Source organism: Puntigrus tetrazona, unplaced genomic scaffold (assembly GCF_018831695.1).
Source record: "Puntigrus tetrazona isolate hp1 unplaced genomic scaffold, ASM1883169v1 S000000008, whole genome shotgun sequence".
NCBI classification, from domain to species: domain Eukaryota; kingdom Metazoa; phylum Chordata; class Actinopteri; order Cypriniformes; family Cyprinidae; genus Puntigrus; species Puntigrus tetrazona.
In genome coordinates this window covers 539548-556326 of record NW_025047688.1, presented here as the reverse complement: position 1 = coordinate 556326, position 16779 = coordinate 539548, and the positions used below count along the sequence as shown (strand labels likewise).

Genomic DNA, 16779 nt, shown 5'->3' with positions numbered 1-16779 from the left:
AATTTGCTCAGTTTGCCTTTAGTTATACATTATTTATAATGATTAGTAATACTCACCTATGTAAAGACACTGATCATGTTAATGATTTCTAACAATGATTATCAAAAATGACAACAAGGTGGGAAACAGATATCAATATTCAACACTTTATCTCTATTAATCACAGTATTTGTTACATTTTCAGATGATCACTTACATCACTACATTTTAGCAAAAAATATCCCATTTGCACAAGCCACTGACATGCCCTGTTAACAAATCATGAACTATGTTGCAACATGTTTCAAAAAGTTAACAATTATGTAATGTTAAACAAAATCAACTTACATATTTTTAAATATGTAATACATTTTATTTCACATTTTGAACTAATGGCCAAGTCTGTGTTATGTTTAACAAAATTATAACTTTTAAATGTCATGAACACACTTTTAAATTGAACACAATTCTTCAATATTTTAATTCAACTTTGCCATGGCACTACCATGTTGTCACTGACTACATCTGGTATCCGTCCTTGGTTAGTGGGAAGACTGGCATTGCATGCTGTTCACCAGTGTGTTGTAATCTGGTGTGTAACTTGACACTGCAACTGTGAGTGAGTCTCTCAGATGTGCATCAGTGAGGCGTGTTCTGTGTTTGTTTTTGATGAAGTTCATGTCAGAAAATGCTGATTCACAGAGATAGGTTGAGCCAAACAGGCTGGCAACCTTCATGGCTGCTGTGCATACTCCACTGTACTTCTCTGTGTCAACAAGGCGCCAAAAGTTTGGTGCAGCCTGGTAGGCTTTGAGATGGAGATCATTTTGCAATGTTATAATTTCAATCTCCACCTGTCCAGCATCCAAGTTGAACGTTGCACTTAACTGCTCAGCAAAGCATGTGGTGTCCCCATTCATGAAAGGGTTGGAAATGAAGAACACACATGGTTCAAGCTGATGAAGGTCACAAAACCTATTCTCAAACTCTTGCCCAAGTCTGTTTATTACTTCAATGTACTTTTCTGCCACTTTTTCAAATGTCTCAGATGCAGAAGCATTGTCTTTCAGCACTGACTGCACAGAGGAAAGTGCAGAACTTTTTCTCTGTAAATCTGCAGAGAATGCATTCATTTTGGCTTTAAATGCATTTAAAGCACTTATCATATCGACAACAGTCTTACCTTTGCCTTGCAGCTGGCAGTTCAGGAGGTTTAGTTTCCCAGTAATGTCCACCAAAAATGCAAGGTCAAGTGTCCACTCTGTGTCCTCTAGCAGTGAGACATCTTCGCCTTTGGACTGCATGAACTCTTTGATTTCACGCAAAAGAGACAAAAACGATGCAAAACTCGTCCTCTGCTGAGCCATCTGATTTCTGTGTGTAGCAGTAGGTCCCCATATTCTGCTGACATCTCCTCTAATAGTACCTTGAAAATCCTGTGCTGCTTTGCTTTGGAGCGGATGTTGTTTATGATTTTCACAACGGGAGTCATCACGTGCCCAAAGCCGATCACTTTCGCACACAACGCCTGCTGGTGAATGATGCAATGGTAATGCAGAAATTTGGGGAAGTCCGGGTCACGCTTACAGTGAGCGATGAAACCTGTCTGTCGACCGACCATAGCAGGAGCCCGTCTGTTGTCACCGCTACCAGCTTTTCCAATGGCACCTTTTTCTGCACGAAAAACTCCTTCACCGTGTTATAAATGTCAACTCCTCTCACGTAGTTGTCTTTAAGGGCAGTAGTGTCAGGAGTTCTTCTTTGTGGAGAAATCATTAAACACCATCCGGATAAAACCAATAACTGCGCTGTACTGCTGTCCACGGACTCATCGCACTGGAGGCTAAACCACTTGCACTTCTGCCAGATCCTGCTCCAACTGATCGACCAAGTTACTGGACATAGCTGATACTGTCTTGCCATCGTAAGATGCCCCAGTTGGACGCCGAAAGAGTGGAGATTAGGTCGCTTCCATTTTTCTCGTCTTTAAATACAGTGTTAGCAATTAATAACATCGCTTCTTTGACAACTTCTCCATCTGTAAATGCCTTTTTTTCTTGATCAGAAAATGCAGCTCTAAACGAGGCTTCGTTGTTTTTGTGAGTTTTTGGCCGCCTCGTGAAAAAGACTGTTGCTTACCCAGAGCCGGGTCTTTAGCTCACGGGCTTTTTCTGCCCGTGAGGGCGCTTGCAGGTGGATATTTATCATGGTAGCTTTTGTGACATCGTATTGAAATGTCTCTCCACATTGTGCCGCTTTGCTGTCGCGCCACGGTCGCCCGCAAATCAGACACACGCAGGTTTCTTTACAGTCGAAAGAACTCCTCTTCCCATTCACTGTGAAAGAGATACGTTTGCTTTCTTTTTTCTGCCATGTTTTTGGGGTACGTAAAGTGCATACAGCGCCCGCTAGCTTACTCTCCACATCCCACAAGCTCTACTTTACTGCCCATAGGTAAATATTGTGCGTTAACCTTAAAGTATTTTTTAAGATAGTATTTTTTAAATCTATATACATACAAGTGTGATTAAAAATAATAGCAACAGAACAAAATTAATTTTTAGACGCAGCTCTCTATGAGATGTGCTATTTTTGGAACAGGTCTGCGGGTGACTCATGTGGTCCTTATGATGACCGGTGTTCATGGGCACCGTGTTGGTGACACCTGCTCTAGAGTAATCAAATTTAGAAGAATATAGAAGAATAAACATCCTTATAGCATGCTTTTGGTTGAATTCCTGCCAAAAACACACCCGGAAACAAAGCTAAAGCGCGCTCAGTCCTAAAATACTTTTTAATTGCATTTTTGGGCTTTTTCACCTTTAAAGCACAGCAAAGCAGGAGAAGAGCCGTGGAGTTAAATCTATATCTCTACATCTCTGACCTAAAGACAGTCTGTTGTGGTTTTGAAGAGCGCATTTGCTCGAATCGTAACCTGTGTACTTCAACACACCTACACACAATCTGCAGAAACACAGCAGCCATTCACAGTTAGGAATGGCTTATGTGTGTATAATGCCGAATGCCAAGTTTAAAGCAAGCTTTTCACATATTCCATTAAATTAGTACAGAAATGTGACATTTGTTTAAACGAATAAAGCCTGTTAACACAGCTTCGAATAATTGTTCAAGAGCCCGTTCTGATGATCAGAGGAATGATGAGCTTTACACACCGACAACTGTCTTTATCGTCATTAAATATAACTGCTGCATATAAGTCTCTTCAGGAGAGCTTTGTGCAGTTCCACTGATTACCATACAAAGAAAAATCATTACAAATACAATAGAAGCGTGACAGAGGCAGAGTCATTTCCAATTAGAGCTCTGCTCCGAACTGTCAGATGTGCTGGAGCTGTGTAACGGGAGCGCTTCCTTTCCAGAGATGCCTGACGGATGACTGGAAAATACTTTTATTTTAACACCGTGAAAAGAAGAACAATTTAGCGTGCTTTTAAAAAGATCACTTATTGTAGAAATAAGAATACAGTTACGTGCGCACTGAGCATAATGTTTTTACACACTTAACTGCGCGTTCATTTCAAATAAAAAGAAAATGTATTACTGTTTAAATTTATATTAAAGTGCCCTATTATGAGTTATGAAAGGTTCATATTTCACCATAAACTTATGTTGTTATTACGTTAAATGTTCTTTATGGAACCATTTATATTTAAAAATTTGTGTGTGACTATCAATAACTGAATGCATAAAGACAAGTGCACTTTAACTATGTTTTTGCAGTTTTGAAGTACATAAAGAGTGTATTTTCTATCACATTAAGTGCACTTCATTTAAAGGATTGCTTATTATGTGTCACATGATATTTGCACTAATTGCCATATGATACGTAACATTTCAGATGCATATTAAGATGCATATAGTCTCTGTTGTTGCTTGGAAATCTGAAAGCATTCAGCTATTCGTCATGTCAGTCTGTGATTGGTTGTTTTTTCTGTGTAAGAACAATGCTCGTGGACTGTATCTTTCGAGCATTACACAGCCCACATGATCCAGATCTTTTCTGATCACTGATAACCTGTTAAACACCGTTAACGGATAATTCAAGCTAGCTTAGTCGAACTCGAGGTTTGGATTAGTCCAGCTGATGTCTGAATCATTCAGGATTTGCGAACAATCCCGTGCAGTTCATTGAAAAAATTCGAACTGGTGGGAGAAAGTAAGTCATGCGGGTTTGAATGAAGTGAGGGTGAGTAATGTGACTTTCGGGTGACCTGACTAACAGCGTGCGCGCTCACTCTCTAAGCGGCTGGTGTTGTGTCATTCATAGACCTTATGACAGATTAGGCTGCTTTCGTGTGATTTATGGCATGCATCAGTCAGAGAAAATGACTTGTCCTCCCCTCAGAGACTTGTCCACTCCCCAGAGACCCAGACACTCTCATCTGAGCCCCAGAAAGGCCACATTAACTGTCCCAGGTGTCCTGGTTAATGGCTCGGGCCGCCTCTGCGTCATTAGTCACCGAGCTTCATTTATCGGCACCTCCTGTTACTAAAACTTTCAGCTTTGAGAGTAATAAAATCAGCTTATTCTGTCTGTATAATGATATTCATCAACTCATAGCTGCTGTGCTGCATTGCATTTTCTAAATTCTGAATCCTTTATAAACGGAGTGATGTAAAACGTCTTCAGTTCTGTATTAGGTTTGATGGATCGAAACGGATGTTAATTCAATTTAGTGCCATATTGAATATGGTCTTCGAGACGCGTAAACCTGGTGAGGTCTCAGAGCCATTATGGACGAGCAGGACAAGCTGGACTTTCTGCCCTTTCGACAGACACTAAATGGGCACTAATCTCTCTTGTGCGCCTATAATTAGCAGATCATCCAAAGCAACATGAAGTATACTAGTGCTGTCCTCCAGAGAAATCTGAGGTTAAGTGCTTTGCCCAACGGCACTGTAGGTTCATCTGTCTGTCTAGAATTTGATTGTCAGTTATAGAGTTATAGATGCTAATGGAAATGTCGAGTAACTGTGATCTTTTATTATCATTAAAATATATATATATTAAAAAGTTATATTTTTAATAACTTGCTATTGCTGGAAACATGATCAAATTTGATTTTTTCAAAAAAAAAAATAAAAAATATAAATAAATAAATAAATATATATATATATATATATATATATATATATATATATATATATATATACACACACAGAGAAGTATTTATCAAATACCCAAGTGGGTCAAAACATACTGCATTTAATATACCTTTTCATTTTATTTCAGTTATTATGTAATAAAATAAATTTTATAATTTATTTGTGACACTGGATCAAAAAATCAGTCAGAAGTAGCACAGGTATATTTTTTTGCAATAACCAGCAATACATCGATGGGTAAAAATTACTTTTTTTTTTGATCATAAGATCATTAAAAAAAGATATTGTACCATGAAGATATTTCCTACTATAAACATATCGAAACATAATTTTTCATTAGTAATATGCATTGCTAAAGACTGCATTTGACATTTTGATTTTGTGCCACCCTCAGATTTCAGATGTTCAAACAGTTGTTTCTCGGCCGAATATGAGATGATGGTGATGATGATGATGATGATGATTCAGATGACGATAAATCTCAATTTCAAAAATTTCTCTCATGACTGGTTTTGTGGTCCAAGCAGGGTCACATATTATTTTGTAAAGTGCTAAAGGCTGCTGCCTTCAACACTATGAAATTAATATTTTTATATTAAGGCATAAAAGCTAAAGGTATCAAAATGCGTATGTACAGTAGAAGAACTGGTACGTGTGTCTGTTATATTCATGTGTGTGTACTGTGTGTGTCGTCTGATCTTTGATTCAGAAATATTGATTTAATCCAGCATAATCCCTTCTGATCTGCAGTCAGACCTGATTAAAGAGATTACAGGCGACTCTACAAACTCTTCCTTTAAAACTGCTTTTCTTATTTGCGCCCGATGAGTTCATCGCCATGACTCTAAGGCTAAACTAGACTTCAGGCGACTATGGCAAGAAATTTCATGGGATGTTTAGGCGAGAAAACCTTTGTGAGGAAGCAGACTCAGTTTGGGGACCAGGTTTATGGTGGTTTTCATGTGTGTATAATGTGTGCCGTTACTCAAAGCTCACGCTGTCAGTGATGTCTCTTATAGCTTTCTGCATCACTGAGCAAATGTGTGTGCAAATGTGTGTGTGTGTGTGTGTGATCATGCATGTGTGATCACGTCTACTATTATTCATATATGACCAACTCTTCTACCCATAAGACATTTACCTCCACATTCTGAACTGAAATGATGAGATGATTGGATTATGAGAAATGTTTCTATAGAGCAAGTGATTAGTTAAAAAAGTGATGACAGATTTAAAGGAAAATGTATGTTTTTCTTTGCAATAACTGATGAGGTTTGCAATAAAAAAACAGGAACACATACTTAAGTTTATGTCTAAGCTTAAGAGTCATTTTGGTCAAATTTAGTTTGATTATTTTATTATTTTAAGTCATTTATGCATTCCTTTTCGTCCTTCTTTTCAATGTCTTTTTGCCACCTCTTGTGTGTGACTGCAGTGTGTGTGTTTTTCAGAGTTATCGTCAGTGTATGGCTGGTCTGCTCGTCCCTCCCTATGGTGTTATGGAGAGCGGCCCAAATACTGACAGTGAGTACAAACTGGATCATTCTGGATTACACTTTATTTGAAGGTGTTCTAATCACAATTATTATTTATAATGACCAAAACATTCCCCAAAAATGTAAGATTTTATCATGTCTCTTAATCTTAATAATTATGATCAAAAATACGGAATAAGTTAGATTGTGAAATATGAATGCGATTTGAAAATACCGCTTTTCTATTTAAAAATATGTTGTAATTTACTCCTGTGAATTTTTTTTGGTATCATTACTGACTCCAGGGTTTTGAATTGTGTTGTACTGTATGTCTTTCATTCCCCTCTGCTGCATCTTCTTCATTTGTGCGTGAATCGAACATGGCATATTGTAATCAGCTCTTAAAAGATATTTTTTTGCGGTTATTAAATACTTTAAAGTAAACTAGCATGCTTTAAAGGAGTAGTTAGCTTCTTAAACAATAATGTACAGCTAGATGGACAGCTAGATTTTTTCTTGAGTCGTAAAGAAAGTTTTTTTTAAGCAAAATATTTCAGGATTTCTCTCCATATAATGGACTTAATGGCGCCCCTGAGTTTAAAAACAAAATGCAGTTTCAAATGGCTCTAAAGGATCCTATCTGAGGAAGAATGGTCTTGTCTAGCTAAAGGATTGGTTAAAATAAAAGTTAAAATAAAATTAAAAATGTATATACTTTTACACCTCAAAAACTCTTCTTTTTTCCGGTTCTTGATAGTTAGGGTAGGTCTAAAACTCCCATCTCATTTTCTTTTTAACTTCACAATCGTCCTATATCGCTGTACTGACCCAGTGTTTACAAAGTGAACATGCAAAGAAGTGAACAGCCCTTTACAAAGCACGGTTTAGGGCGGCTTTTAAAATTGGAGGAGAAAATGAGATGGGAGTTTTTGACGCACTCTAACTGTCATGAACCGGAAAAAAAACAGAACCCACACCGAGCTGGACTAGACAAGCCTTTAGGTTAAAAACGACATAAACTGTAATTCTTTTTTTAAGAAAATGTGGGAATCGTTTAAAGCCCTTTCGAGATGCATTTGAACTGCATTTTTGGAAGTTCAAACTTGGGGGCATCATGGAAGTCCATTATATGGAGAGAAATCCTGAAACGTTTTCCTCAGAACATCTTAGATGATGAGAAGGTGAGTGCATTATCCGTGTGCAATGTGTCGTTTTAAAGCTTTTCGTCTGAGATTTCTGTGTTGATGTGTGTAATTCAGTAAGCTTTGTATATGAAGAGGGATGTTCTGCTGTACAGGGCTGATATTGCTCCTGAAGAACAAAGCTTTTGTGGTGTGTGTGTAATATTGCGTCTGTTCCTCGCAGCCCCTTAGGACCCACGACTGAAGATTACACACATCCTGACTTTACACACTATATTTAATCTTCTTACTTAAAGATCATCTTGACTGCTCAATAGTACACTTTAAAGGTATTTTTTTACATTCACCATATAATTCTTTTATTTTGTTTACAAGGAATGCCTGATAAAGAGAATCTGAGCAACAGTTCACCCGGATCGTCATCCAAACACTTAAACAAGGTGCGTTTTAAGCTTCTGTCTTTGAAATCTTTCATCTCTAAATGTTCACTCCTCTGTCTAAAACCATGACCGTCTGAGGTCAGTCATCATTTACTCGCCTTTATTATAAAAGCATGATTTTCATTCTTCAGTGGGACATAAAAGTTCTGTCGAGCTTCAGAAAACACAATAAAAGGACAATCTTAAAAATACATGTAACACTTCATATTAGGGAACATCTTTTACTGTTCAAGAGGTCATGAAGTTACTAAAAAGAACATTATTTTGTAAATTTAGAGCTTGTAACACATTAAAGAGAATATTATATAATATATAATGTAATACACTGCTATGTTAAGACCGTGCATGCTGGATAAAAACTCTCCTGTTTTCCTATATTTTGAAGTGGTTTGTGAATAATGTGACATCTAAAAGGTTGTATATGCTTTAATGAAGAACCTTTAGCATCCGTGAGAACCTTTCCATTCATAAATACTTTCTATAATGGGACGCTCTTCTAGTTTATAGTGGATAGCTCTTTGCAATGAAGGTCCTTGCGAACGGAGTCAGAAATCTTTGCATCCGTCATCCTTTCATATTAAAATGCTCTCTATGAATGTGAAAATGCAAAAACCTTGAGTCTGAAAATGTCACAAGTGAAATAATAAATGCACCTTTTAATGCAATTTTGCATCCATAGTAAGCATTTTGATTGGAAAGGAAGATTTAATATGAATATATATATATATATATATATATATATATATATATATATATATATATATATATATATATATATATATATATACAAAAACACATATGGAAAATTTGGACTGTATAATAATGATTCTTTTGAGAAAAGTTTCTTCTGTGACCAAAACTGCTCTCCTTGACTTTCTTGAAAAACCCTTATTTAATAGCGTTGTGTGAAATCTCATACAAACTCTCTTCACTCCCGGCACCAGGAGGCAAAGATAATAATGAAACGACTCCAGCTTCTCTTTTTGCAAATAAACAGTGTCCAAAAATGTGCACAGAAATGTAATTTCTGCGAGCTGGTTCATGAGAAGTTCCTTGAAGTCCATCTTAAACAGTGCTTGACTCTCACCTAGCACGCAGAAGGAGTTTGATTCTTGTTGTTTCTCCTGTTTGCGTCAGTTCTGATATAACTACATCCTTCCCCCGTCTCTCTCGACGGAGCGAGAATACGTTTCTTTGAAATGTAAAAGGAACTGGGCAGCTCTGGCATCCTCTCTTTCTCATTTCTGCGTACGTGTTCCTGTTCCTCTGACCTCTCGGTCATTTCCCGTCCAGCGCGTCTGTCATTTTTACCGCCACGAGTGCTTTTCCTTTTCCTTTTTTCATTGTCTGAAGGAGCGTCCGAACCGGCAGACGATCAATACCGTCCACAGCAGGGTCTCTGTGATTTGCATAATGGTGTCGTTTTACTCACTTAAGTGTGTTTGTACAGGATCGTTATGTAATGAAGGAAGTGTGTAAATCACGCCGTAAGATGCTGAAGAGCTCAGCTGACAGGCTTAAATTGATTTGAACTTGGATGAGTTCACTCTTAATACTGCTCACAGACTGTTCTGCGCGTGTTAAGCTCTGCATTATGCAGCTTGGCTGGATTGCAGACAGAATCTGTTTGTTTGGAACAAAAACTACTTTGAGATGCGTTTGCTTTTGAGCTTTGGTTAATGGTCTTTTTGAAGTGGGAAGACGTTTTGAGTTGTCATCTGAAACGTTCTTCTAAAATAAATGTTTCTCATCAGGCTTCTGTATTTACGTTTGATTATTTGGCCTTAATTGCATATAGAAAAGGACATCTCAACTCTTCAGATACATTCAGAAGATCAGTTAATATCAAATTAGCCTCAAAAACCTCAAAACTGGCCAATTCATACCCTGGGTTTCTGCAGGGTTTTAAAAGGTCTTAAAAGTCTATATTCAATTTAGATACAATTTAATAACATAAACTAAAATAAGGCACTAAAATAAATATTGCTTACTAAAAATTAATCAGTATTCCTCTTGTTATTTTCCAATACAAATATCTAAACCTTTTTTAAATCAAGACTTTAAAGGATTAAAATCTTATTATGCCTTGATATTTAATTATTTCATTCAGAAATGGTCAGAAATTTCTGAATTAATTAGGTCAGAAATGTCAGACTTTGGTTGAATCCTTGAATGATGCGAAAAGACTTTTGTCTTGCAATCACAGATTTGCGCATCACCTGTGACAAATACTGTAATGAACACATTCCCAGGTGTGTAGAAGAAGAACCCCAGCACACCCAACCTTCATTCGAAACGCATCCTGACCTCTGCTAAAGGTCAGGTGGTCTCCTGCTGAGGTGGACATCTTTAATGTATCTAGCGTCAAGTGGAGAAGATAAGGACAAGATTTGAAGAAACTGGTGAAGTTCATGACAGACCCATGTAAGAGGATGGGGTCGAGAGGACCGTTTGTTGGTTCGACAGTCCAGGGCTAGATCTTTTTCAACTGCAGCAGAGCTACATAAAAACTGGTCACCAGAAACCCCAGTATCTACAAGAACAGTTTGTCCAATTCTCTCACGCATTGGTCTCAATGGCTGAATTAGTGCTCAGAGACCAGCATTAAACAGAAGACAACCAAAAAAACATGTTGCATTTGCCAAGGCCCACAGCTTGCAGGAAGGATGGACAGTGGAAAAGTGGCAGAAGGTGGTTAATTTTTCTGATGAATCATATATCGAACTGCATCCCAAACGTGGCAAATCCTGCAGAAGACCTACTGGAACCCGCATGGACCCAAGATACCCTCGGTGGAGGAAAAATCATGGTTTTGGCTTACATTCAGTATGGGGACGTGTGAGAGATCTGGATGGTAACGTCAACAGCCCGAGGTATCAAGACATTCTTCCCATTACATTTCAAACCACAGAGAGAAGTTCCTGAAAACAAAGAAGGTCAAGGTGCTCCAGGATTGGCCAGCTCAGTCACCAGACATGAACATTATTTAGCACGTCTGGGGTAAGATGAACGAGGAGGCATTGAAGATGTAACCAAAGAATCTTGATGAACTCTGGGAGTCCTGCAAGAATGCTTTCTTTACCATTCCAGCTGACTTTATTAATTAAAAGTTTAACTTCTAAGTCTAAACCTTTTTTGACTTAATTAAATAATTAAAAATCAAGATTTTATTTTGGTAAAATAAGTGTAATCTAGAGGCCTTTTCATTTCATTTTATTTCATTTTTATTATACTTTTTTTAAAAACTTAAATATGATGTTTTTGCTGGCAAAACTGTCACACTGTCAAACACGCTGACTGACCGATTGAAGCAGTATGAAGCGTATCTAGTAATAATCAGAGTTTGATGATGGCGTGTTGTCGTAGATGTACAGGTTGGGTGAGGATGGTCAAAAAATTCGGTTAAATGTTCGAGGATGGTTCGGTTAAAAATGCAGCAGATTGGCCCTGGTCCAGCTTCGGGAGGGAGAGCAGTGCCCCAGACGTGCCTTCTGCTCGCTGCAGTATGACACCATGACATGAATTATTATGTAATATGAGAAGAGACATCAGCAGAATTCTACACAAGCCGCTTGTGATGGCGTTTATTCAGATTTTGAAGCACATGACTTAATGCTGATGGGTTTTGATGCTCCTGGCGTTCGACTGTCCTGTGAAGTTCAGCTCCTAATCAAACACACCTGAAGCAACTAATTAAGGTCTTAGGATTGCTTGAAAAAGAAAGGCTGGTGTGTTTGATTAGCGTAGTAGCTGAACTTTGCAGGACAGTCGCCAGGAGCAGGATTGGCCTCACCTGGTTCACCTGGTTCACCTGGGATTTTATTGTTTAACTGCACTGAACATGAAAGAAACACGCACAGAACCTGATTTTGCCGAGTGAGACGAGTTCCTGGTTCGTTGTTGACCCTGGAGCAACATTGTGATTAACCAATCAGATTTGTAGAAATGTGGTCAAAATTTTAGTGAAATGTAGAACTCAATACGAGAATGTGCGAAACACGATAATTAAATATTTTAATCAAAATATAGGTATAAAGGTTCAAGAAAATTAATAAATAAACATACGTAATGTTAAATATGTGTATATATTTATATATTTTTAATTGTACATTTAAAGATGATCGAAAAGCTTATTCTCATTACTATTACTGTTAGGAAATCTCCTTCACCAACTGTCCTTCAGAGATATAGTTTTATGTGACTCAAGATATTGTCATGCCTCAGGAAATGAGATGTTATGAAATGGCTCGCTTCTGCATTTTCCCATATATATGGAGTCGGTGCGGCTAAATATTCCACAGAAAGCAGTCATTGATTATTGAATATTTTTACAGTTCACTCTGTCAGCCAGAAACAATATACTTTAAACTATCTGCCAATATTTCAGCGTGCTGTTTAAAGGTTAACAAAAGAACAAACCTAATGGTCCTGCATCCATCTCATCCTGTCCTTTTGTTTTCCAGAAATCGTTCATTCAAAGTCCCACAAAACTCCACCCCAAATCCATTCCTCAGGTACTCCATCCATCCTGTCACGGGTCTGACAGCTGTCAGTCACAGTGTGGAGCTGTTGGACATACATTATATGTGATGTATAGAGTGGTCTGTCTGCTTCTGTTTGTCTCTCAGGTGCCGTCAGAGAAGATCCTCCGGGCAGGTAAAGTGTTACGAAACACCATCCTGTCCTTGAGCGCCTCAAATTATCAGAGACAGGAAGTACCACCTTAAAACATACAGGTAAGTGTAGTCTTATTGACTTTTTTAGATATAATATATCTTATGATTTGTTATATTCTTATGTTCTTTAAGTCATTAGATACTGCTCTGCTCAGTTGATTATCAGTACTGTGTGTGTGTGTGTTGTAGGCAGTGCTGCATGGGCACGGAGCTCGTTGATTGGCTGATGCAGCACACTTCCTGTGTTCTACTCGTGTTCAGGCTGTAGGGATGTGGCAGGTGCTGCTGGAGGAGGGGCGTCCTAAACCACGGTGAGTGCGCTGTCTCGTACACTATCACTCAGAAGTGAAAGAATTCATACTTTTATTCAGCGAGAGCAAAAGCCACAGATAAGATTAGAGAAAAAATCAAATAAATGTAATTCTTTAGAATTAGTTTAGAAATAGTTTCCACAAAAATATTACGTAGCATAGCTGTTAATCATCATAATAAATGCTTTTTGAGCAGCAGGTCAGCATATTAAAATGATTTCTGGAGGATCGTAGACACCAAGACTCACTCGGGGACTTGTTTAGTAATTTAGCAGAAAAGATTTAATTTAAAAAATTGAATTATTTTAAGTGCCATATTTTTGTGTTTGCTTGGTTTTTATTTTGTGTATATGGAACTCTTGTATTATAGTACTTTTTGCCATTAAGATGCCTTACATGCTGATGTGGCAATAAAAACAAAAAAACAGTACTTAATAGTTAATAGTCAATAGTTATTAATGCTAAAAATTCGTCTTTGACATGACAGGATTTTTAAAAAAATAGAAATAGAAATAGAAATAATAGAAATGGGAATAATATTTCACACTATCATTGTTTTCACATGTTTTATGAAATAAATGCACTTTAAAAAGACATTAAAATGCTTCTCAACCCCAGACTAGTTTACATGTACAGTATAATCACTTGATTTACGTGATATAAGGTTATTAAACTTAATTAAATCAGTATTGAACTGAACTGATCTGAATAATGACATTGTTCTCACTGGGGAGGTACCCTTTCCATTCAAAACGTGCAGCTTATTACCTTATTTGATCCTGTAGGGTACATATAGGTACATATTAGTGACTTTTATAAAGGTATCCTGCCTTGTGTATTTTTCAGTGAGTGTAAAATGAGCCAAACATGACTCTATGTCTGATGTGTACAGACGTTTCTGTGTTATATGGTTGCTCTTTTACCGGTTTGTTCTGTGTTTGGCTGCAGTGGACCAGGAGCTGAGTTTCCAAGATAAGTATCTTTTTTATCGTTTCCTGGAGGATGAGGCGGAGGACGCAGCCCTGCCCACTGAAGAAGAGAAGAAAGAGAGCGATGAGGAACTACAGGACACCCTCCTGCTCCTCTCTCAGATCGGACCTGACGCCCATCTGCGAATGATCCTCAGTAAACAGTACGTTCTTCCTCAAAGCCTGCTAAAACGAATCATTACGTCCCCCCTTGAGGACTCTGGGTTATCACGAGATGTGCCTCCGAGCGATCTGATCTCTATCTCCTCCCGTTTGGCCGCTTTCCTGAGAACTTTCCCACAATTCCGATAGTCTGAAGGTCTCCAAAGGCAGATTAGACTTTTGTATGCATGCTGTAACCGAAAGAGAGACGTCCTGGGAGATGTAATATCTGCACGAGGTCAAAACTTTTTCGAATGTCAGAATAAGTTTCAAAGTCATCCCTGCTCCTCTCTGCAGGCCTGGCCAGAGGACTGTAGATGACCTGGAGATCATTTATGAGGAGCTGCTGCATATTAAAGCCTTATCACATCTCTCCACGACTGTAAGTACGCATTAAATGAAGTTAGAGGAAAACACATTTTTGAGTAAACACACACACACACACAGCTGAGCTTTAATGTGTGTGCATTGTTAAAAATATAAAATTGCCTTTTCTCCTTAGGTGAAGAGGGAACTCGCTGGTGTTCTGATATTCGAGTCCCACGCCAAAGCAGGCACAGTGTGTAAGACTCAAAACCATCCCGACCTTCTAACTTCACTCACAAAATGAAGTCAAGGCGCTCAGATCTAAATGAGCGCTGAATATCAGCGCGCGGTTATTATTTGTCTACGAAGTGTCTGTGCTCCTCATCAGATGCGTCTGGTGTTCATTATCGATCTCTTTTGTCCCTAGTGTTTAATCAAGGGGAGGAGGGCACGTCATGGTACATCATCCTGAAGGGCTCCGTCAACGTGGTGATCTATGGAAAGGTCAGGCTAGAAATTTCCGCTAATGCTTCACATTCAACAGACTAATTAAGCGTTTAATGTGTGATAATGCGGACCGCTAATCGCTTCTCAAGCCAATTACAGCGCATGCAGACTGTGCCAGGAAGTGTGTGTGCAAATTGAATTACAGCTGCAAGACGTTTTCATGAGTGTCTGTGCTCTTCGGGGTTTGTCTGGGTCACGTCTGGTTGCAGGGTGTAGTTTGCACGCTATACGAGGGAGATGACTTCGGGAAGCTGGCTCTGGTGAACGACGCACCTCGGGCAGCGCCGATCGTGACTGAGAGAAGACAACTGCCACTTCCTGAGAGTGGATAAAGAAGACTTCAACAGGATCCTCAGGGTCAGCGCTCATTATTCACAACACAACAAATCACAAAAGTGCTTGTCATGTACTCTACACTGTACAAAGTTCACTCAATGATTCATTTTCTTTAAAGCCCTCTAATCTGCAGCGATCGGTCGATTGGGCTCGTTTTTATGCCTGTGTTAGACGATAAAGCAGTGTTTGTGAGCACAGTGCTGCTTCCTGTACAGCGCCACTAGGGAAACGGATATTTTCACGGCTTCAATAGCGGCACCTAGTGGTGAAGAATGAGTTTACATTTTCATTCAGACCAACATGGAAAGGCCAACAAGTGGGCAATGTTGACGTCAACGTAAAATGCTTGGGATTTGTTTTGAAAATGACTCATTTTCAATGATTTTAGTCGACGCTTTCTTTTAAAAAGACAATAATTTTATACTTTTCCCACTTTAGATTTAAAACTTTGCAGGATGTTTTCTTTGTCATTTAAGCTCATTCTCAAAAATCCATTATAGAGGCACTTTCATTTGATTCAGTGATGTTCTATAAAAAAAAAATCAATAGATAATAAATAGAATATTAAATCAAATAATGCACTTTGGCTGTTGTTTGAGGATATTTTTGAGCTTACTGAAATATATAACAAATGTATACTGTCTTAAAATGGTTTTTAGACAAAACTAAACTCTCCAGTGTTTGAAGATTAGTTTAGTTTAGTTTAGTTTATATTTTCTGTTTTTACCATTAGTTTCTATTTAGCTTTAGTTTATTTTATTTCAATTTTAGGTTTAGTTTTAGTTTACACAATTTAAACTTTTGTTTTAGCTACTAGGCCAAATCAACTTTTCAAATAGTTTTTCATCTAATATTTAGATTTTAAGTTTCTTTTCTTTTCTTTTCTTTTCTTTTACCAGTTTCAATATCAGTTTTTGAATGCTTTTACTTTTTACTTTTGGCATTTAATTTTTTTAATAGTTTTAGTAACTTTGTATTGCTTTGTCACTTTAATTAGGTATTTCTCTACATAGTTATTATTTCTACTTATTGCATTATTTAGCTTTAATGTTCTTTCATTTAAAGCAAACATGAATTAGAAAAGTGGCCTTAGTAACTAGCTAAAATATTTCATATTTTTATATTTTACAAAAATGCACTTGGTTTTCTAGTATGTGCACTTACCTATATTTACTTAGCTAAGAAAAAGTAATATAAGGTAACTACATGGGTTTAGGTTGCTGTTTAATATCTAGTAGTTATTACCTCAGTTATTGTAATTAATACTAGTACAAGAAGTATGTACAGTACATGCAGAACCGTGATACCTACATTAGAATTTCTTGCAAACCTAAATTTTTCATTTTAAAA

At 37.7% G+C, this 16779-nt stretch overlaps 1 pseudogene; it reads left to right on the top strand.

The window, feature by feature from the left end:
* The window catches only part of LOC122332257, a 42239-nt pseudogene that overhangs the window by 15181 nt on the left and 10279 nt on the right, over nucleotides 1-16779 (top strand).